Here is a 24,683-nt window from a genome sequence, read left to right as displayed (position 1 = left end):
CAACTTCATTTGCTACTACCGGCGGCGGCTTTTTTCTTCGCTAAATCATTCATGAAAGATTATGCAACCCGACGGTGAGCGACAATGTTTATTTATCAAAGTTTTAAATCGCGGGCTAAACCGTTTAGCGGCTGGCCGTCCCAAACGCTACAGCCGCTATTGCGGGAGATAGCAGCCGCTAAGCCAATTAGCGGCAATCAATACATGTGCACACTTGTCCAAAAAACAGAGGATTTTCAGCAAGAAACGGAGATTTTCAGTAGAAATTCAGACATAATCAAAATAATAGAGATATGTACCAGGCACCAATTCACCAAAAAATATTCGTTATAAATTCTGGGCCTCAAGAATCGCCAGTTCAACTTAATGTCTCAAGTCCGCACCAGTTCAACAGAAAGAAACATCACCAATTCAGCAACAACACATCCATTAAGGTCTGCACCAGTTCAACACAACGAAGGACCACCATTTCAGCACTCAAGGTCTCAAGCAAATAGAGCACAGGCGGCTTGCCTGTACGCATACTAGGAGTTGGAGATGACATCATGGACTTGTCAGTCGTCGCCTTGCCACCTCTCCCGTCAGTGCCTCCGGCCTGCCGACTAGATCCTTCGTTTCCGCCTTGCCGCCCGCCCGCCCGTCACTGCCTCCGACTTGCGGTGAAGCAGACGCCGGCCATCGAGCGCATCTGGGGAGAACTGCCGAGCCGCCGCAACATTTTCGGTAGGAGGGAGAGAAAAAATGGGGAGAACGTGATAGGTTTCCGGGAGGAGCTGCTCTATTGGGGTATAAAGATGGGCCCAGCTCAGTTTGGGCCTCCATTTCGGCCCGTTCCAGCGAAATTCCAGCAACATCGAAGGCTTTTCGTGCTGTTTCGCGCGCAATCGCATGGTTAGCGCCAGCAATGATTTTTGCTACAAACGACACAACTTTTTGCTACCACCAGCAACGATTTTTTTTACCACCATATGCAGATGTGATTAGCACCATTGTTTTAATTTTTTGCTACAACTGCGTCATTTTATTTTCCTGCAACCGGCAACCAGAAAGCTACAAACACTGAGAGTTTTTGCTACGATGGCGACCGAGTGGCGACACATGCAACTTTTTTTTCCTTGAACTGTAATGTTTTTTTGCTACAGTCTGCTGACTTTTTTGCTGCAACCGGCAACCAGAGGGGTGGTACAGTTTTTTCGCGAGCTCGTCGTCAGAGGTGCTGCGGTCGCTGTCCATGGCTGCCGGAGCCGTGGCCGCCGTGAGTGGAGCTGCAACCATGTGGACAGGCTACTGCATGCGTGGAGCCAGTGAGAAATACAGTAGACGACAGCGGCGAACTGCGGCGACCAGCGGCGAGGGCGACGACTGGCAGCGGGGGCAGCAGTAGAGGAGGAGAAGACGCAGGAGAGGAGGAAACAGCGTTGGGCAGTGCTTCTAGGCCTCGCATCCATGGCGGCGCGATGGGGCTATTTTCTCAGAGAAAAAGACGCAGGAGAGGAGGAAGGAGATCGTGTGGCTGTAAACGAACAGATCCTACGCTGCTGGTGCGACCGGCCGAAAGTTTTGGGCCGGTGCGCCGGCACAGAGTACTTGCCTAATATATATAGTGCAGGTTACAATTTCCCACCTGAAATTTATGAGGAGATGGTCGTTATTCGCAATAACACATAGCCGAGCTTTACATATCAATATGAGAGGCCAAACTAAGGGAAAACACCCAATATTATTTATCTAGCCTGCAATCTTTGCAATGTTCATCGTAAGCAAATTTTCTGGCAATGCTAGAGAAATCTTGCAGCCACTAGACGGTTGTGGTTGGGATTCATAAGACTGGGAGTCATCGGAAAACACAGTAGTATCGGAAGACTAGTTTCGACATCGATATACCTCTCTTTGGCTGCACATCATATATATTGGTTGCGCTTGCTTCTATCATGGGGCAACTACTGCCGCTTGGAGTGATGCCAGTAAAGAAGAATTCCAATGGGGCTGTAGACAGAGCTGAGCACAGCAGCTATGGGACAGCCCAATATGTATGGGACAGTGAGTCAATTAGGGCCTCGTCGCAAAACAAAAAAAGTGGGCAGCAACAAGGACGATTAACTGTGTCAAGTTGCACAACCATAAACAAGATCTTGAAATTACTAAACGGACTGGAAAACACCCGCCTCGTGAAACCTAGCGCCGCCAGCTTCCTTGCTCCGTCTTGCCGTCGCTGGAGGAGCCGACCGACGAAGCTCGGCTGGGTCATAGATAAATAATGTCATTACCATCCTCTCAAAATACTAGCTCATTCTAATTTCGCAAGTCCCCCAGGGCATGCCTTCGTCCACAGCATGCATAAACATCGGTCGTGTTGATGGAATAACCAAACCTTTAACTCTCGAGGTTTTCTAACATGCTCTCTCTTACCTCCCCTTTTCACATTAGAGCGACGAGTATAAAATAGATCTGAGCCGTTGATTGAATTAAGTAGTGGGTTTCATGCTGAGACCTTTTACAATACATCAAATTAATATAAGCCAACCATTTTATCCACCCAACGGACCAGATTAACACATATTACTTCTCAAACTGTGTAGTATTTTCTGCTAAAACCGTGTAGTATTTTCCTTTAGAGGGGCAAAATTGGAACAGTGACATACCGATTTGGCAGTTAGGGGCAAAAATGTGCATCCGACGCAGATGCTAGCTCCGCTTCAACTTTTTAGACTCTGCATCGACGCAGATGCTTCACTCCTAGACACAATCGTCAGCACGTACTAACGCCTCGGACGTTGACATCATCCTTCATGCTGCTGCGATGGCAGTATTGTCAGCACGTTTGACCTGCCGTGCTGGCGACGTCCACTTCCAGACCTCGGCTGCACCGGCTTGCCGGAGCCCATCCCGTTGTGCCCAACTCGTAATCCATGGTGCCAAGGCCAAGGCACAGCTTCATGGTCAACGAGCCAAGAAGTAGAAGCGAACGAGAAGCCGAGTTGTTGGACACCGCACTGTAAGTCTGTAATGCGATGATACCTGGTGCTGCAGGAGGAGCATTGCAGGCTGAAGCGGAGGATCTGTTATAGGCCATAAAGCTGGTAGAACAACATAGAATGGGCCTAGTCATTTTTGAAACAGATACCTGGCGCTGCAGCAAGCATGTTCCTCGTCCTCTGCTGATTGGGGACCCCTTGGAGTGCTGTTCCGTGAGGCAAGGTTCCAATTGAGGGCTGGGTTCATTGACTACAGAGTTATGTATTGCGCCATGGTTCCGTGAGGCAAGGTATCTAATGAGGCAGCACATGTGCTTGCTTCCCATGGTGCTAGAGGTAACCGGAATGGCCATGTGTGGCATGCGGACCTCCCAAATGACATATCTCGTGCTGTGACCACCGATTTGGTCGGTCCATCATAATATTGGAATGCAAGGTGTTCCACTCAAAAAAAAAAAAAGAAGAGAGGGGATTAAGAGGGAGCCTAGTAAAATTGCTCGAGGGTCGACGTAACGCCACTGATTGCATGATGGTCGTCAATGGGATTAAGAATTATATTGGAGGAAATCACAGCGTATCATAAAGGATATTAATGACAACAGGAGAGGGTTTTATTAATGCAATTTTATTCATGAAGGCCCATCTTTTAATTTTTAACCTCATCACTTCGCTAGGTTTGTGATTCACCTAAATGCTGGCCGTTATATTCGGCTTTGATAGCCTCATGATCATGTGGCCGGCCGTCCCTGTAATCATTATTAATTGATGAATAAAGGGTTGGTTTTCTAAAATTGAAAACGTAAATAGTAAATGTATGTTGTGCTAGAACTTTGAGGCACTGGTAAATGCATAGGCTTTTTTTGAGGTATAATGTGTTGCCTAGTCTCTTCCATCAGATCGGTCTTTTGTTTGCATTAGCTAGAGCATGCATTTCTGGAAAAAAATTCAATGCATACCGGTTGCAAACCTTCTCCTTTGCAACCCGGACGTCATCTGCTGCCACGTGTTCAGGCTGGACATCGCACGGCCTCCTCACTTTTGCCCCAGGCGATACGCAGCTCGGCTCCAATCGCTGCACGCATGCGTATGGCTCCGCTGTTTTTCACGCGCTATTGGACTCATAGGCTAAGCGCGGCTCGGCTCCTTGCCTCTACATAGGCTCAGTTCGCACAGAGAACAGAGCATCTATCCCGGCTCCCAGACCCTTTGCACAATGTTGTGCCGCCGCCGCCGCCGCCGCCGCCGGAAATCGCCTCGCAGCCGCCGGGATTCGCTTCCGCGCCGCCACCGACCGCATCGCCGCCGCCGGAGTTGCCTCCGCGCCGCCGCTGGGAGTCGCCCCCGCCGGTCCCTGGAGTCGCATCCGCAAGGCCGGCCATGGCCCAAACTCGCGTCGGCAAGAGGTAATTTCCCCGGCCAGCTCTCCTCCTTCCGTGCAGTGCTTTGCTAATTCTTGGTCTTAATCTACTCAGTAATTAGGCGAGATGGTCGAATGAATATAACTATCACACATCATCAGCGATGGCTGTATGCAGAGAGGTAAAAGAGATAAGTGCTTCTACACTGGGAGAGAAGCAAATGGAGTGGTTCATCTTTGTGCCAAGCAACCTAGTAGTACTAGACGTAGATGCCCTTGGATGAACTTTGTTCCAAAAAAAATTAGTTGATGCTTTGTGGTTTGATTCTAATCCTGATTAATGATCAATAAATCTCTTCAAGTCTCCTTTGTGACATGATGATTTACATGTACTGACTTGTTTTTTCAACCTTGTATGGATAATTGCTAATGCAGGGTCTTGGACTTGTGGTTAATCCAGGTAGATGTATCTCTTTGCTACAATCTGAAGAAATGGAGGACTAGGAAATCAAAGCTTATTTACTGTCTGTACAAGACTAGAGTCAATTGGATTGCTGATGGGAGAGTGTTACAGTAGAACATTAAAAAAGCATAAGCTTCTCCGCCCCTGCATGCTTGAAGAGCTTCAGTCAAGATGGCGCTGCACAAAATTGGTGCTTCAAACAAGGATGATGCCTTGTACAGGTGCAAGATGTCTAGAATCTTAACCAAAATAGAAAGTTGTGGTAGGCATCAACATGAGGGAACATAGAGAGAACTGGAGGCCACGTACTCACGCAACAGCTACACTCCGCCGTCGTTCTTCTATCCAAAGACCCTCAAGTATACTACTGGAACAACACAGTTGCTGAGAAAACCGCTGAAGAAGACGCAATGGTTGCTGATGGAGTAGACTTTGACTAGGAATGTCAAATCTTGCAAATTTGATGTTGAATTCATGACAAATATAGTACAAACCTATATCTGATTGCTCTCCCTGACAATGTACTGATTAGTATATAATGTATCTTTTCATATCAAATACATATGGATAATATAAAATCTTCATTTTGCTGGATGTGTTAAAAAAATCTGAATGTTTCTCCAGTTTCTTTGATTTGCTATACACTGTAGGGAAGCTGCTATTTTTTGTACTGTCCTTAAGTAGGCCTAAACTTCAGTGTGGGGCTCAATTTTTACTATAATCTGACAACCATTTATAGTGGCAATTTCAAAAATACTTGCTCTAATACACCAGTTCATAAATTCTATACCTTCTTTAGCAGCTTGGCATACAAACTCATCAAAACCTTGCAACTGGCACAATACTCAAACATTGTAAATGAAGATAAAATTCAGTGTGCTACAGTACATCAATTACAATTCATGGGTACACCAAATTACATCCAAAAGATCATACTCCTTATAGGTTGCGCCAAATACTATTCATCAAAATGTAACTTTTTAGCAGTCGAGGACAGTGTAGCATCCTGATGAACTCCAAGCAAAAGACTTGTAAATTTGCCTTGGATGAAAGGAGCATACATCACTGAAGGTTGCCCGTACGCATCATTTGCAAAGGTTGGAATTGCGGCATTAGTAACTCCGTCTTGGATCAACGGAGCATCCATGGACGAAGACTGCTCATTTGGAAAGTTTGGCACTGTACTAGAAACGTCAATGCTACCGGTCCCAACATCCTGTGTCATATAATATAAAATTGTTCATAAAATATGTAAGAAAAATATCAAAAGTGAATACTGAGTCAAAGTCATCCCTATTTCCTACTGCATTTTTTGGATCTTCTCGTATTTTTAGACAAGAATTGAAAGATAAATTAAATACTAACTATAGAGGTATATAATAGAAAAGGCTTGCTAGAATATGTAGGATCAGTACCTTTATTTTTAGTACTATTCTTTTTCTTCCCTTTCTTCTTCTCGAAGGAGATTTTTGACCGTTTACTCTTTGCACCTTTTACCACCGGAGGAACTCTAATTGATATTATACCTTTTGGTGTGTCGGTAGAAAAGTCATTTGAAACTAGCGGAACCTCATTTGATTTTTTCTCGATCTTGCTGAGAGAGTTATCTTCTTGTATGTCAAACTTATCTATGACTTTCTCAAAATCAATAAGAAGTTCCTTTGATCGTGTACACTTCAATGCAACGGACGTGGCCTTCCTTGAGACATGTGCAGCATGCGTTTTCAAACTTTCCTCCCCGGTTCCTAGTTTTTCAACATAATATCCCCTCTTTGCATATTTTGTCCATCTTTTAAGTATATATTGTGATGGCAAAATGAAAACATCATTCACATTGAAAACTTTAAAAGCATGCTTGCACAATATACCTGTAAAATACGGATACCATATTTCATGAATTTGTAGTATGAAACTAGTATGTTGCAAATTAAATAAAGCATTCATACCTATGGATTCATACTTTCTGCAACAACATGTAATGGTAGTATCCGCAGTATTGAATATAACTTTTGTTCCATACTCACTCTTCATATGTGTAACCATGTATGTCAAGACTGACCCCTCAGTTTGTAACAATTTACAAGACATCGAAAATTGTCCTGTAAATTCTTCCTCAAACTCTGAATACATCCTCCTTGTATATGATTCAGATGCGGTCTTCAGCAAAGGTAACTTAGATGAGTAAGTAATCAGGTTCTTTCGACGCGAACTAAAATCTGCATCCAACTCATTTTCCCGAAGACTACGAGAAACCTGCTCACATTCTACAAGGAGTTCCGAGAAGTGTTTGCAAATGTTGGATCCTCTCTCTGATTATTTTTCAAGTATTCGAGAAGTGTTTGTAAATCATTTGATTCTAAGTACTTTTTGCGCTCACGACCAAGCTCGTTGTTGCAGTCCATCTTTGAGAATGGCACTTTGTCCGGTCCTCCATAAAACGCTACCATGAAGTCATACACCTGGGATGGCTACATCCCGGCTTCCCGAATTTGGCCAATTAGATGTCTGTCCGCTTCTATAACACGTCGTTGGGATCTCAGTTTGTGCACCTTATTGGGACTAGCAAGATAATGATTATGATCGGTTACAACCTTTTGAACCGTCCAAATCCCCTCTTTGCTAACACTAAACTAAATACGGGCATTGCAATCCGTCCTTGTAGTGTCCTTTGACAACTCGGTTTCTCGATGTCCTTGGTTACTGCAAACAATTCTTTTTTGATATACAGTACCATCATCTCGACGCTTTGTCTGGTTCTTTCTAATACTAAATTCAACTTTGCCGGCATATGTGTTGTACATGTCATAGGCGTCTTTCTCTGACTCAAATGTTTTCCCAACTTCAGGAACCTGCAGTACACATAGTTCAAAGTTAAATTTCTGTTACCACAACGCAATGTGAAAAGATAAATTTCTCTCAAATTTGAGCCGAGAGACCGCCGTACCTGAATTGTTTGCTCTCCATTTTCTCCACGACCATCCGTAACCGCGTCATCTTGCTGGCCTCCTCCTGACATGACTTGTGGTGGCGGCAAGTCCATGGTGCATGTCGTGGCTTCTGACATCGTATACGACGGATGGTACAAGTTGGAGCAGCGACTGCTCTCATCAACGACGCTTACATGGTGCAAGCCAGAGGTAGAACCACCATGGTAGTCGTTCAAGGCGGCGGTGTGAGATTCCGGCATGGCCAATCCCGACCTTCTCCACGATAGCTCTGCTTCAGATTGCGGCAGCATGGCCAGTGGCAGACGTGGCTGTCCTTCCAGCCCGATCCCGTCATGCGAGGGAGAGGGCGTGTCTCGACGGCCGGCGGACATGGCTATCGTTCCTCCTGCTGCAGTGAGCGTCGGGCTAGGGAACTGGCGGCTACTCGCATTGCCTGGAGGACGTTCCGGTCGCTCAACCATCAGAAATTCTCGATTGGATTGATGGAGGATTGGAGGCGGACAAGGCTGCAGCTGCACATCTGATCGGGGCTGTGGTCTGATCGGAAGCAATCGCGTAACTATGGGAGCCAATATCGCACGTACAGGTTCAGATTTGGAGCCGAGCCATACGCATGCGTGCACCAATTGGATCCGAGCTGCGTATCGCCTGGGGCAAAAGTGAGGAGGCCGTGCGATGTTCAGCCTGAGCACGTGGCAGCAGATGACGTCCGGGTTGCAAAGGAGAAGGTTTGCAATCGGTATGCATGGAATTTTTTTCCTGCACTTCTACATGGTATAAGAGCCAAGAGGTCTTGAATTCAAGACCCGGCCGGCGCAATTAAATTGCAGCCCATTTCTTTCCATGTTTAGGCCCGAGGAAGCCACACGTGAGGGGAGTGTTGATGTATAATGTGCTGCCTAGTCTCTTTCATCAGATCGGTTTTTTGATTCCATTGGCTAGAGCATGCACTTCTACAGTTTTTTGAGGTGGGGGAGGGTAGAATTTGGTTCCTAATGGCTATCAATATGATTTTTGGCACACTGAACTATTCTCTGTAGGAAAAAATATAAGCCGTGTACCTAATACACTCGGCTTATGTCGACCGGAATTCGGTTTACATATAAACCGAAGAGAACTCCCGACTTATAGTACACGGCTTACACTGGACCGGCTTATTAGGTATAAACCGGGTGCCATCACAAAAAAACATGCTTTGTACCTAAGCCGACTGTTCACACAAGACACTCGTTTTAATAAAGTAACATGAAGGCTAGTCGAACGTTGACAACCACGTGTCACCGTCTGTATAAACAAAGGGCCGAGATGAGCCACATGGTTTATACATAAAACCAAGGGCCGAGGTGACCAGGCCGGTTTATATATAAACCAAGGGCCGAGGTGACCACATGTTTTTTTGTTCTTTCCTTTGATTTCTTTGAGTTTTTTTTTTGCATCAGGTATCTGTTCCTCTATGCTTTCTTTTTCCTTTTTGGATTACCTTATGGGTTTCAGTCCGTGCTCTTTTTTGCTTTTCTCCAGTTCGATCTCCTGCGTGTGCCCTTGTTGCTTCTTCTTTTTGGTTCTTCGTCCCTCTCTCTTTTCTCTTTCTAATTTCCTTCCTCCTCACCTTATGGTCATCCATTGTTCGTGATGATCTTCTATCATGGTGCCACAAATTGTACCTGCTCGAGACTACCGTGCGTGTAAACCTAGGCATCTTCCAACATGTTAGAAATAATGGCATCTTCCAAGATGTCAATGTAGGCTGAATCATATGGTATGGTCCCATAATGGCGGCACAACTTATGCCCTCGAGGGTATAATGTTTCAATAATAAGAAGTTATTTCAGGGCAACATATTTGTCCTAAATTTAGTTACATGATGTGATGTCAAGATGGACTGCGCACCACACAAATTGGGTTCAGCACCTTAAGCTCGAAGTTGTCACACACTCACAGAAGAACCACTACAACTATCTATACATACTGGACAAAAACATAACCTGGATTAAATAGCAAAAGGAAGGAAACTGAATTACATATACTTTGATCAGACCTCTCGAGCTCCGAAACAATGGCATGCATCTATGGCTGACCCGACAGCTACTCTCTGGCAGATTCAAGCATTATGCATGTAGCGACCAGACCTCAAACGGCTCAATTTCTGTGCTCAGGTGTCATCTCTGGATCAGTAATGCTGACACCACACAGTACTTGAAGAATTTATAACAGAGTAGCAATCACACACTTATTACATCGAGTGTCTCAAAAGAGAACTTATTACAATAAATATGGCTTAAGGCCATCTAATAACGATGACAGCGGAAGTCTTGCAAGATAAGTGAGTCCATCAACTCCAACGGCATCACTGAGTATAGAACCACGACCTAAAAGCACCTTAATCGTCGTCTGAAAAGTGTGTAACATGAACATTGCAGCCCGAAACGGCTCAGCACATGGAATATGCTGGCAATGTAACACATAGAGAGCAATGAAACAATAAGCTATACTATATGCATATTTGGCTGGTGGAAAGATCTATGGTTACAGTTTTGCGAAAAGCCAATTTTTCTCTACTGCAAAGAAATAAATTTTATTTAACTATCATGGTAGTTGTTAAACATTGAGAATGGTTGACAGCATTCTCAATCCCATTTAAGCATCATCACACAACTAAACAAAATTAATTAGAGTAACATGATGAGATTCACATGATAATCCAGGTACTAGATACTCAAGTTGTCAATCACCGGGGACACGGCTAACCATGATTAGTTTATAAACTCTACAGAGGTTTGCACACTTTTCCCCACAAGACTCAATCGCCTCTGTTTGATTTCTGGCACTACATGGTGTTTAAGAAACGGATAACCGAAACATAGTCTTTCAGAAGGGCTGGCACCTTACGAACGGGTAGACGTTACACCTACTTTCCCCTACATCTGCTAGTGTACCACTATAAGAGTTCGCATAACGTAGTCAGCTATGCTAGAGCCCATAGTAGCTTGTGGCTGCACACGGAAGCTTCTAGCATGAATAATCTCATGATCCCTTTGAGCCTCGGTGGCGGTTCAAAAAAAACAGGCATTCGCTGGAATACCCAGGTGCCTCAATCCACCCAGATGTGTATTTAAGTTGACACCTTAGATAAACCATTAATTTAACAATCTCACATCTGTCATGGATACACTCACCCAATCCACGTCTACTAGCATAGCATAGCATAATAAGCAACGTAGAAGTAACTTCCAAAGGTTTGATAATAAACAGGTAATAGGTACTACCTCAACTACTTCCCAAATCCATAATTTAATTAGATCCTAACCATGCAATGTGTGAGGATTGATCTAATGCAATAAAAACTGGGTAGTAAGAGGTATGATCAAAGTGTTTCGAAGTAGCAAGCGGCGCACTCCGGATACTCTATGGCAAACAAACAAGCATACAATAAGTACTCAACTAATGCACAGGTAAAATTCGAGTAAGATATCTAACCAGAAAATTCAACTTAAGAACTCCGGTTGGCAAAAAGAATCGAATCGAACGAAGCAACGAAAGACAAATGGCAAAAGAAACAGACTTTGATTACTATTCTGGATCTAGGGCAATTTTTACAATGGCGAAAACTTCTTTGAGTTGTTTAAACGGAAAGAGGGTTTCGAGACGAAACTCCAGGCGCTTGAATCGCCTGATTCCGATAAACGAGCGAAAACTTATACTAGAACGAAAAACGGATCAGGAATCGCTATCAGAAAAATTACGGATTTAATCCAAGAAAAAGAAAAACGACGAACAGATTAACGAACGGACGTTCGTTAACTGGATCTAAACAATGAACGCGTTCGTTAAAACTAACGAATGAGTGAACGCTCGCTAAATAAATAAACCGGAAAACCGATCTATTGAAAGACCGAACAAAACCGATGGAAAACCGATCGGTTTTCGAGAAAAACCCGGCGGCGGCGAGGTCTACCTCCGGCGAGCGGCGGGGCGGCGGTCCGGCGGGCGGCGGGGTCGGCGCGGGGCGGCGGCGCGGCGGGCGGCGGCGGCGTGGCGCGGCGGCGGCGGCGGCAAAGGCGGCGGCGGCGGGCTAGGGCGGCGGGGTTGGCGGCTAGGGTTTGGGGGTCCGGCTGGGCCTCCCCGGCTATATAAAGCCAGCCGGGCCAAGTGTCCAGGTCAGACACGGCCCGGTAGGTCGGTTGCGTTTTCTTTTAAATAGTTACGCTAAAAGAAACAAAAGGAATACTAAACCGATTCCAAAAATCCCGAAATAATTTTCCCCAGCTTCTAAAATGAAGCCGCACAGGATGAACATTTATTTGCTGCCTAAATGCAATTTTGAAAAACGCGCATTTTTCATAAATTCAAATAAAGTAGCAAATAAAACCAAAATAAAATCTTATTTTTTTTATTAAATCCTTAATATTTCTTTATTTTGGGACAGTCATTTTATTCCCTCTGTCCTATTTTTGTAATAGAAATAATTGAAGATAAAATAAATAAAATCAAATGATCCTATTTTTTAAAAAATTGAGAAAACTCAAATATGAAAATAACAAAATCCTCAACTCTCTCCGAGGGTCCTTGAGTTGTGTAGAATTTTTCTAGGATCAACCAAAATGCAATAAAATATGATATGCAATGATGATCTAGTGTATAACATTCTAAATTGAAAATTTGGGATGTTACAAACCTACCCCCTTAAGATGAATCTCGCTCTCGAGATTCGGGTTGGCTAGAAAATAGGTGAGGGTGGTCTTTCAGCAATTCTTCCTCTCGCTCCCAGGTGGCTTCATCCTCCGTGTCGTGGCTCCACTGAACTTTGCAAAACTTAATAACCTTGGTGTAGGTGACTCGATTGGCATAATCAAGAATCTTAACTGGTTTCTCCTCATAGGTCAAATCACTATCCAACTGAATCGCTTCCAGCGGCACTGTATCTCTCAGTGGTATATCAGCCATCTCTGCGTGGCACTTCTTCAACTGGGAAACGTGGAACATGTCGTGAACTCCTGACAATCCTTCGGGCAACTCCAGCTTGTAGGCTATTTCTCCCATACGTTCCAAAACTTTGTATGGTCCTACAAAACGTGGTGCTCACTTTCCCTTAACTCCAAAGCTCTTAACTCCTCGAAGTGGAGATACTTGAAGATAGACTCGGTCTCCGACTTCGTAAACTGTCTCCTTGTGTTTAGAATCTGCATAGCTCTTCTGCCTGGATTGGGCTACCTTGATCCTATCGCGAATCAATTTTACTTTCTGTTCAGACTCCTTAATCAGATCGGGTCCAAACAACTGGCGGTCTCCAACTTCATCCCACGACAATGGGATCCTGCACCTCCTCCCATACAAGGCTTCGAAAGGGGCCATCTTCAAACTGGATTGATAACTGTTGTTATAAGAGAACTCTGCATATGGCAAATTCTCGTCCCAACTAGATCCGTAATCTAGCGCACAAGCTCTCAACATATCTTCCAAAATCTAATTGACTCCCTCGGTCTGTCCATCTGTCTGCGGATGGAAAGCTGTACTGAACTCTAACCAGGTACCTAAAGTTTCATGCAACTGATTCCAGAACTTTGAGGTAAACTGGGTTCCTCTATCCGATACAATGCTCCTTGGAACACCATGCATACATACGATTCTGGTCATGTATATCTTTGCTAACTTTGCACTGGTATAGGTAGTCTTCACTGGAATGAAATGAGCTACCTTTGTCAAACGATCGACTACAACCCAAATCGAGTCATAGCCTGAATGAGTTCTAGGCAGTCCTGTAATAAAATCCATGCCTAACTTATCCCACTTCCATTCGGGTTATTGGCAATGGCTGTAGCAATCCCGCTGGCTTCTGATGCTCTGCTTTTACTCTCTGACATACATCACAAACCGCAACATACTCCGCAATATCCTTCTTTATTCCGGTCCACCAGAAAATATCCTTCAAATCCAAATACATCTTGGTATTTTCTGGGTGAATCGAATATGGTGAATCATGGGCCTCTTGCAGAATCAACTTCCTGATCTCCGAATCATTAGGCACATAAACACGGTCTTCAAACCATAAGGTATCGTGCTCATCCTCACGAAATCCTCTAGCTTTTCCTTTGCTCATTTTCTCCTTAATAGAAGCAATCTCCTTGTCAGTCCTTTGAGCTTCTCTGATCTTATCCATCAAAGTGGACTGAATCTCCAATGCTGCTACATGGCCTTTCGGGACTATCTCCAAACATAGCTCACAAAGATTTTCGGCTAACTCCCTTGGTAATTCTCCCGTCATTAGGGTGTTGACATGATTTTTACGGCTCAAGGCGTCGGCTACTACGTTAGCCTTTTTGGGGTGGTAATGCAATCTCATATCAATAATTCTTGATGAGCTCCAACCATCTCCTTGCCTAAGATTCAACTTCTTCTGCGTGAAAATATACTTCAAACTCTTGTGATCCGTGTACACATCACAATGATTTCCAATGAGAAAGTGTCTCCAAGTCTTCAACGCATGCACTATGGCTGCTAATTCCAAATCATGGGTGGCATAATTCAACTCATGAGGCTTAAGCTGTCGTGAGGCATAGGAAACAACTCCTCCTTCCAGCATAAGCACTGCTCCAAGTCCTCGACGTGAAGCGTCGCAATATATCTCACAATCCTTGGTCTGATCTGGCAAAATCAACACAGGTGATGTAACCAAACGTTTCTTCAACTCCTGGAAACTGGCCTCACATTCCTCAGTCCATATGAACTTGGTATCCTTCTTCAACAACTCCATCATAGGCTTTGCAATCTTCGAAAAAATTTCAATAATTCTCCGGTAGTATCCTGCGAGTCTAAGAAAACTCCGGATCTCTCCAACTATTGTTGGCGCTTCCCAATTTGTCACAGTGTCAACCTTAGTGGGATCTACTGCTATACCTTCTCCGGATATAACGTGTCCGAGAAATCCAACTTCATTCAACCAAAACTCACATTTGCTAAACTTGGCATATAACTGATGTTCTCTGAGCTTACCAAGTACCGAATGTAAATGCTCCTTATGTTCCTCTTCATTCTTCGAGTAAACCAGGATATCATCAATGAACACTACGACGAACTTATCCAAAAACTCCATAAACACTTTGTTCATCATGTTCATGAAATATGCAGATGTGTTAGTCAGACCAAATGACATAAGGGTATACTCGTACAACCCATACCTAGTGGTAAAAGACGTCTTAGGTATATCCTGTTCTCGAATCTTCAACTGATGGTATCCTGATCGCAGGTCGATCTTGGAAAATACTTTAGCTCCTTTCAATCGATCAAACAGATCATTGATCATCGGTAGTGGGTACTTGTTCCTAATGGTAACTTCATTCAATCCACGATAATCAACAACCATCCTTAACGATCCATCCTTCTTCTCCACTAGAAGTACTGGCGATCTCCAAGGCGAAGAACTTGGGCGAATATATCCTTTATCCAGTAACTCCTTAATCTGCTTCTTAATCTCCACCAAATCCTTTGCGGGCATCCTATATGGTCTTTTAGATATTGGTCCTGTTCCTGGCAAAAGCTCAATCAAAAACTCAATATCTCTATCCGGTGGCATGCCTGGCAACTCTTCTGGAAATACATCAGGGAAATCCTTCACTACTGGTACTTCCTCCTGCACAACTCCTGTTAGACAATTTACTTGAGTCCTCTTCGGCACATGCCGGGATACATACTTGATTCTTCTCCCTTCTAGGGTGGTAAGAAAAATTGACTTACTGGCGCAATCGATGTTTCCTCCATACATCGACAGCCAATCCATATCCAGAATTACATCCAAACCTTGTGATTCAAAAATAATTAAATCTGAGGGAAACACATGCCTACCTATACTCAATGTCACTTGAAAACATTCCTGGCTAGCCATATACTCCGCTCCTGGTGAGCTTACTAACATATGTGTTCTAAGAACTTTGGAGGGCAGGTTATACTTATCCACGAATTCCCTTGATATGTATGAATGCGATGCACCAGTATCGGAAAGAACGAGTGCAGTAAATGACTTAACCAAAAACTTACCGATTACTGCATCCGTCTGCTCTTCAACCTCCTCCACATTAACGTGGTTCACCTGTCCCCTGTTGAAAGGGTTCGGCTTCTTCCCAGAGCTTCCATTGCCATTTCCATTCTGGGCTTCAGGACATTCATTTGCATAATGTCCAGTCTTCTGGCACTTGAAACAAGTGACTTGGCTTAGGTCTCTTTTGGCTGGGGTTGATGGGTTGGCGCGGTTCTGGCCGTTGCTTCCTCCATTCCAATTACCATTCTTGGTGCCATTGTGATTGTACGAGCTACCTCCTCCATGGGTATGCTAAAAATGTCCTCCCAGTCTAGGGGTAAAACGTGGCTTCTGCTGAGCTCCTGAATTGTACTTCCCTTCTTCATATTTCCTCTTGCGATTCTTAATCTGCTGCTGCTTCCTTTCAATCATAAGAGCACGATCTACCAACTCCTGGTAGGTGTTGAAGGTTGCTACCATCAACTGCATGCTCAACTCATCATTCAGTCCTTCCAGAAACTTCTCCTGCTTAGGTGCATCCGTAGCTACGTCATCTGGGGCATAACGTGCTAACTTACTAATGTCCTCCACATACTGGCCAACTGTCCTTCCTCCTTGGCGCAAGTTGCGAAACTCTCGCTTCTTCATGGCCATAGCTCCTGCTGAAACATGGGCAGTATGGAAAGCCTGCTGAAACTGGTCCCACGTGACAGTGTCGACAAGGAAGGTCGCTGTGAAATTCTCCCACCATGATGCTGCGGGTCCTTCAAGCTGATGTGCGGCAAACTTCACCTTTTCCGCATCTGTGCATCCGGCCATGGTCAACTCCCTTGCTGTCTTGCGGAGCCAATCATCTACTACTATATGCTCGGTGCTACTGGAAAACACCGGCGGATTCAGCCTAAGGAAACGGGCTAAGTGATCAACCGGTGATGGTGGTGGTGGGTTGTTGTTGTTGTTCCCCTGATTCTGATTCTGGACTAGCAACTGCATCAATGTGTTCTGCTGCTGGATCAACTGGGTGAGCTCCGGTGGAAAGGTAAATCCGGGGTCATGTCTCAGAGGCATCTAAGGGTTTAGAAAAGGTGAGATTTAAGAATAGAGAGGGGTCTAGAGAGAAAACAGTACCCATATGCACATGAGGCAAAGGCAAACAATATCACTTCATTCAATCAATCAAACAAGGGCATACAATCGATCTATCTATCGCAAAAGTGGTCGAACTACTATATTTACATGGCGGACTACTACTACTGATGAGGTGGTCTACTAGAAATATTCTTTGGTTGCAGACTCCATGATATCTGCTCCAGGTTCTTCAACATAGTCATCATCGCTATCTTCTAGGTCCGAGTCGCTGTCGCCGATGATGATGTAGTCTTCCGGGCGAATCTACTTGGGTTCTTCGTCTACTTCTACTGGTGCCGGGTCTCCCATAAATATTCCGATCTTCTTGATTAGGTCGTCATTTTCTCCACTAGTACTTCGATTTCCTCTTCATAATCTTCACGTGCAGCCTTGAGTTCTTCCACCAGTTCCTTGATTCTAGTCTTTGCCTTCTTCAGATCTATCATGTCGGCGCACATCTGGTTCTCCTGACGTCGAATGTGTTGGTTTAACTCCTGGATAAAAGCTGCAATTGATCTATCCTTCATGGTGTTGATCATCTCCCAGTGCTCATATCGGCGCCCACAAATCTGGTAGATAGTATCCTTGAGATCATTCGGTAAACTTCTCCAATGCGTCCCATGGCGATGTGAGCTGCCATGCTCTTTCTTAGACTCCAAGGTGGTGCATCAAAAGAAAACTCTATGGGCTCAGTGACTGGCATGAACGTCCTTCCTGGAACTTGAACTTGAATCATCCAGCGCTCTTCTTCAGGTCAAGTGGCGTTGTAGGTTCTGGTGAAGCTTGGTACTCCTATGTTCAGGTATCTAGTGACTTCCTTTAAGTGACGTCAAAATGGTGTATCTTCATCTGGTTGCGTGAACTTGTTCCTTGCATACGCCATCCTAAAAGAGTAGAAAAAATGAGAAGTCAGAATGAGAAGAGAGTGAGTAGTGACCTAGGTCTTTTAGCTTAGTGGTCGTGTCCTACAGTCAGCGTGTGCTCTGATACCATCTTGTAACAACCAGACCTCAATCGGCCCAATCTCTGTGCTCAGGTATCATCTCTGGATCAGTAATGCTGACACCACACAATACTTGAAGAATTTATAACAGAGTAGCAATCACACACTATTACATCGAGTGTCTCAAAAAAGAACTTATTACGATAAACATGGCTTAAGGCCATCTAATAACGATAACATCAGAAGGCTTGGAAGATAAGTGAGTCCATCAACTCCAACGGTATCACTGAGTATAGAACCACGACCTAAACGCACCTTAATCGTCGTCTGAAAAGTGGACAACATGAACATTGCAGCCCGAAACGGGTCAGCATATGAATATGCTGGCAATGTAACACATAGAGAGAAATGAAAGAATAAGCTATACTATATGCATATTTGGCTGGTGGAAAGATCTATGGTTACAGTTTTGCGAAAAGCCAATTTTCCCTACTGCAAAGGAATAAATTTTATTATAACTATCATGGTAGTTGTTAAATATTAAGAATGGTTGACAGCATTCTCAATCCCATTTAAGCATCATCATTAAAACCCAACAAAATTGATTAGAGTAACATGATGAGATTCACATGATAATCCAGGTACTAGATACTCAAGTTGTCCATAACCGGGGACACGGCTAACCGTGATTAGTTTATACACTCTGTAGAGGTTTGCGCACTTTTCCCAACAAGACTCGGTCGCCTCCGTTTAATTTCTCGCACTACATGATGTTTGAGAAACGGATGACCGAGACATAGTCTTTCAGAAGTGGTAGCACCTTAAGAACGGGTAGACCGTTACACCTACTTTCCCCTACATCTGCTAGTCTACCACTGTAAGAGATCGCACGACTTAGTCAACTATGCTAGAGCATATAGTAGCTTGTGGCTGCACATGGAAGTTTGTAGCATGAATAATCTCATGATCCCTTTGAGTCTGGGTGACGGTCCAGAAGAAAACAGGCAATCGCTGGAATACCCAGGTGCCTCAATCCACCCAGATGTGTATTTAAGTTGCCACCTTAGATAAATCATTAATTTAACAATCTCACATCTGTCATGGATACACTCATCCAATCCACGTCTACTAGCATAGCATAGCATAATAAGCAACGTAGAAATAACTCCCAAAGGTTTGATAATAAACAGGTAATAGGTACTACCTCAACTACTTCCCAAGCCCACAATTTAATTAGATCCTAACCATGCAATGTGTGAGAATTGATCTAATGCAATAAAAACTGGGTAGTAGGAGATATGATCAAAGTGTTATTTGCCTTGCTGATGATCCGCAAAACCTAGCGATTCGAAGTAGCAAGCGGCGCACTCCGGATACTCTATCGCAAACAAACAAGCATACAATAAGTACTAAACTAATGCACATGTAAGATCTAACCAGAAAATTCAACTTAAGAACTCCGGTTGGCAAAAAGAATCGTATTAAACGGCAAAAAGAAACAACATTCGTTTACTATCCTGGATCTAGGGAAATTTTTACAATGGCAAAATCTCTTTTGAGTTGGTTAAACGGAAAGAGGGTTTCGATACGAAACTCCAGGCGCTTGAATCGCCTGATTCCGATAAACGAGCGAAAAGTTATACTAGAACGAAAAACGGATCAGGAATCACGATGAGAAAAATCGCGGATTTAATCCGAGAAAAAGAAAAACGACGAACAGATTAACGAACGGACGTTCGTTAACTGGATCTAAACGATGAATGCATTCGTTAAAACAAACGAACGCTCGCTAAATAAATAAACCGGAAAACCGATCTATTAAAAAAACGAAACTAAAAAAAACGAACAAAATCGACGAAAAACCGATCGGTTTTCGAGAAAAACCCGGCGGCGGCGAGATCTACCTCCGGCGACCGGCGGGGCGGCGGTCCGGCGGGTGGCGGGCTCGGCGCGGGGCGGCGTGGCGGCGGCGGCGGCGGGCTAGGGCGGCGGAGTTGCGGCCAGGGTTTGGGGGTCCGGTTGGGCCTCCCCGGCTATATAAAGCCGGCCGGGCCAAGTGTCCAGGTCGGACACGGCCCGGTAGGTCGGTTGCGTTTTTTTTAAATAGTCACGCTTAGAAAAAAACACAAAAGGAATACTAAACGGAATCCAAAAATCCCGAAATAAAATTTTCCCGGCTTCTAAAATCAAGCCGCACAGGATGACATTTATTTGGGGCCTAAATGAAATTTTGAAAAACGTGCATTTTTCCTAAATTCAAATAAAATAGCAAATAAAACCAAAATAAAATCTTATTTAATTTTTTTATTAAATCATCAGTATTTCTTTATTTTGGAAAAGTCATTTTATTCCCTGTCTCATATTTTTGTAATAGAAATAATTGAAGATAAAATAAATCAAATCAAATGATCCTATTTTTTCAAAATTTGAGAAAAATCAAATATGAAAATAACAAACTCCCCAACTCTCTCCGAGGGTCCTTGAGTTGCGTAGAATTTTTCTAGGATCGGCCAAAATGCAATAAAATATTATATGCAATGATGATCTAGTGTATAACATTCCAAATTAAAAATTTGGGATGTTACAATGTAGTATCAATCATGGCCTAAACTGAAACAGTGTCGTACTCTAGTTGTTGAACTATACAAAGGAGGAAGTGTAGACATGAAAATAAGTTTTATATATATATATATATATATATATATATATATATATATATATATATATATATATATATATATATATATATATATATATATATATATCCATAACGTGGCTAGCAAGTTAGAATTGTCCATCATTGATAAGAACATTAACAACAAAAGTGACCTGCAAACATAAGATATTTCGATTATCCAAAATTAATTCAGATGTATTGAATGATAAAGAAGGGTATGAAAGTCATACCGTCAACGGAGAATTGTGTATTTAAGCAAGGTAATTGCTTCTGATTTCTTCCATGGCAAGATTAAAGCAATCCTACTAAGAACAAGGAGGAACAGGAGTTGCCTTCAGTGGATGGTACCATTGTATTCTTCAAAGGGATTTTGACACAATCTGCTAAAGAAAATCAAACCAATTAATGGTAAATTTGCAACTTCAAGTATTATTTTGTGACCTCGGGCGTACCTTGTAATACTCTTTGACTAGCAGTATCTCTTGTCGTGGCAGCAGATCATGGACCAATTGTTCGGGAAAACCTTCTCCAGAGTGCCGACCAAGCCATGGCTTCCGCAGACGACTACTACCGCTGACTGAAGCGTGTGGTGGTCAATGTGGATGGTGATGGTAAGACGGGGCAGATAAGCGAAGCGACGGATCGGGTGAAATAGGTAAGCGAAGCGACGGGTGTACAAAGAGTAGGACATGAGGACATCAGTTACTTATGGAGATCGTGGGAAGATGAAGTGAAGAGTCAATCATCAATGACATGCAACAGAAGGGTTTCTTTGCTTTTTAGTTGAACAGTTTAATTGATAAGAGGAAAGTGTGGGCCATCTAGTTAGCGTCAGCAAGCTAAAAACTACTGAAGAACAATGTGATTACATCACCTCCACACGGAGAAGTTTAGTCAAAATCAGTGAAGTGAATGCGGCTCTGTTAACCTGGGGAAGACGTGGATAAACCGATTTGCCCACCAACGATGACAAACAGTGGAGCAGAACTACAGCGCCGATGGCCAAAGGGCGGAGTAGAGCAACAGCACCGATGGCCAAATGGTGGACGACCTGCATCCCAACTGCACATGGAGGCTTGGAGCAGAGTAAGGGGTGCGCCCAACAAGATAGTGATGTTCCTCAATGACGCGGGGCAGCAGCAACGGGACTGCGCCTTGTCCGCGTCCCAACGCCCAGGAGACATCGTACCGGCGGCCTCCGGCCGGCTGAAGCAGACGTCAGACAGCGGGCAGCGCACAGTGGTGGACGGGCGGCGTGAGCAAGCGAGCGGGGCCGCCATGGCGCGGTGAGCACCGGCGCTGGCCTAGAGGTGGCGGCAGGACTTGATCCGGCGAAGGAGTAGGCGGTGGAGGCGCGGGGCGGCCATGGCGCGGTGAGCACTGGCACTGGGCTAGAAGTGGGTGGGATCGGCTGGTAGTCGTGCGGGATGCGGCGCAAGAGGAGGCAGTGGAGGCGGTCCGACGGAGGAGGAGGCAGTGGAGGTGCGGTGCGGCCATGGAGCGGTGAGCACCGCCGCTGGTCTTGAGGTGGGTGGGATCCGATCCATGTGGGACGACCGGCGGCCGTGCGGTCTGCGGTTGAGGGAAAAAGCGGGTCTTTTTGTCGTAGTGACGTGGCAAATCGCTGACGTGGGCAGTGTGCATGATGAGAGAATAGAGAGAAGTGGGGAGAAACTTCTTAAGAATGGTAGATAAGGGTTTGGTAGAGTTCCGGCTGGCTAAAATAGCTTCGATTGTAGCATCGCTGTTGGAGCGGCGTGTGTAGTGGAGTTGAAGTTGTTTTGATAAATGTTTAGGAAAATAGCTTCTCCTGTCTTCTATGAATGAATGAAAGAGATAAAATATCAATTGTTCCCTTGTTTGTTTTACATTTGTTTCAATGTATGATGTTATGATTTCATATAAAAAGCTAATAATAAAACTATAGATTAACCAACGGTTGATGGGTTATCATGTAGTCAATAATATCTGTACCTTTTTTTTCTTTTCATCTATATTTTCATCCTCATCCTTCCACCGTTGTTATCCTTGTGCCAGCACACTCTGGCCTTGGCCGACGCTTCCCTCCGTGCACGCCTTTCTGCTCCGTTCTGCCTGCGTCCTGTCGACATAAAGCGAAAAGCCGGACCGGAGATTGAACTGGTCATGCTACTAGTTCATCGACGTAACCACTGGTTCACTAGTCGAACAAGTGGTTCATCGTTGTCAATATAATACATATTTCTCATAATTTCAATGAGTAATATGCAAGTTTTATTGCCAAAACATATCTGATGGAATCACATAGAAATAACATAATAGTCTATTATCGAAAGTTCCAAAATCAATATCCAAACATCAAACTGTCCACTGAAAAAATGGTCAACTGGTTCATCAGTTTGACACAAAACCAGCTGGTTCGATCAGTTCACACCAGTTCACACCAGTCCAATTGCATGAGCAATCTTTTGATTGAACTGAACCAGTCTGGTCACCGGTTCACCGTTTTTTAGTTCAATCAGTGAACCGGTTTGGTTTTTTGTTCTATGCCTACCGAGCTACTCCACCGCGCTGCTCAACCCCTCCAGACCCGCACCGCGTCCGCCTCACCCCGGCTGACACTCCCCACCCCTACCTTTCTTGCTTTCCCGCGCCACCAACACCCTCCAGCCGCGCCTGCTCCACCATGCTGTCAGCGCCTCCGAGCCCGCATGCTCCCCTGTGCCCTCCGGCCCCGCCACAGAACGGAAAATCTGGATTTCGGCACCGCAGCTGAGATAAAATCGCAGGAGCCAGTGTTTTTGGCTCCCGTTCCACTGATTTGCTCCAGAGAGCAGATATAGTGGGGCTTCTGTGATGGGGCTATTTTGCTCAAGCCCTTTGGTAGGGCTTCACCAGGAGTCAGTTGGGAAGCCCTACCAAAGTCGGCCTAAAAGCTGCCTCTTCTAATCTTTCTTGGCGCTCATTATTGACACCTTTTTATGTTATTCAAGTGGTGTTTTTGGACTAATTCTTATACTAACCCACCACTTGGCGCAGGAAATACGACGTAATCGGAGGGTTTTCATGAAGAGCTTAATAGATAATTGGACGGCGGTCATCATGAAGGGCCTACACGTGAAAGAGTAGGACTGGATGGGCCAGAAAGGGCCTAGGCCGGTCGGCCTAGGACCTTATAGGAGATTAGTCTGGCCTATTCCAAGGCCTGTTCAAGCTTCACTTTCGTTGGCATGAAGTAAATGATTCATCTAGCATTTTTCCACCGACCATTCATCTAGATCTGCCACCCACGAAGTTCTATAAAAACATCTTGAAGGACCACATCTAAGGAGATGAGGGGAAGAGAGGAAATATGACGCATACACCATCCACCATTGCCACAAGGTTGAAAACGGAGAAAAGATTGGATCTACAGGAGGCCACCCAAGGCAGAGCTTGGGAGGAGGAGAAAACTCCCCAAGCCGAGCTCAGGCCGGTCGGCCTAGGGCTCTCCTTCAGCCATTCGTGTCATGAGGTCCACCTGATCTATAGAGCATCTTTTACCCCCTTTTGCATCAACATATGTATGATTATGGGATAAAGTCTCTGTTTTTCATTGGGGCTGTATAGAGATCTTGATTTGTAATTTCCCAACCTTTTTTTGAAGATCTATTTGTTATCATTCTCATATTGATGATGCTCTACTTTGAGTTGCTTTGTTGCTTACGTAGAAGAATCATCATGTCGTATTTCCATTGTCCAATAGATAATTATCCTTGCATAGTTGGTATGCAAGTGCGGATGTGTTGGGCATGGTTCACATTCATTCATGATAACACTTAGGTCTCTAGTTTGTACACTCTTGGCGATTGCATTTACAAGCGTTCCAAGATCCATCTGCTTTGATCTAGACTGCTTAGAGCATCTCCAACAGAAGCCCAAAAAACTGGCGCGCTAAAATAATTTTACAGCGCCATTTTAGTAATTTTAGCACGTCGTGGCCAATTCAGTCCAGCAGAGGCACAAAGATATAGCGGTCAGCGGACAGCGCGCAACAGTCCAACAGACGCACTAAAAAAATAAAGCGCCACAAATATATCTACAGCAAACAGGTCCCTAAACATTTACAAATAAGTCCATCTAACCAAAACAAAAACGCAATTGGGTCCCCAATTGTTGGAGCAAGCTAGCTTGCTGAGCTTGCAAATCATCTTCCGCCAGCC

This window comes from Triticum aestivum, chromosome 2A, assembly GCF_018294505.1.
Source record: "Triticum aestivum cultivar Chinese Spring chromosome 2A, IWGSC CS RefSeq v2.1, whole genome shotgun sequence".
NCBI lineage: Eukaryota > Viridiplantae > Streptophyta > Magnoliopsida > Poales > Poaceae > Triticum > Triticum aestivum.
The sequence above is the reverse complement of the archived record's forward strand: the minus strand, read 5'-3'. Positions refer to the sequence as shown.